Raw genomic sequence first — 369 nt, 5'->3', positions numbered from 1 at the left:
GCGGGGAGGCGCTGGGGGCGAGCGCAGCTCTCCTCGCTACCGGAAGCCGGGCCGCTCTGCGGGGCGGAGGGCCTGTCGGAGACGGGCACTAACGGCTCCGCGAGGAGGAGAACCGCCTCAGCGTAACGAGGCTAAGGGCACAGCCCGGCGGGGGGCCGCCCGCCGCCTCACCCCGCCCCAAGCGGAGGGCAGCTCCGCCTGAAGAGGAGCCGCCACAACCGACACCTGCTCCGCCCTCCTCGGGGCGCGGAGCTCCACCTCGCCCGTCCTCAGGCGGAGCCCCCGCTCGGCGGCCCCTCGCTACCACCGCGCAGGAGCCCGGCGGCGCCGAGCCGCCCGCCGAGCCCCCCGGCGGAGCTGTCGCGGCCG

Source organism: Haliaeetus leucocephalus, unplaced genomic scaffold, assembly GCF_000737465.1.
Source record: "Haliaeetus leucocephalus isolate CR32 unplaced genomic scaffold, Haliaeetus_leucocephalus-4.0 Scaffold339, whole genome shotgun sequence".
Lineage (NCBI taxonomy): Eukaryota > Metazoa > Chordata > Aves > Accipitriformes > Accipitridae > Haliaeetus > Haliaeetus leucocephalus.
This window is presented reverse-complemented; position numbering follows the sequence as displayed.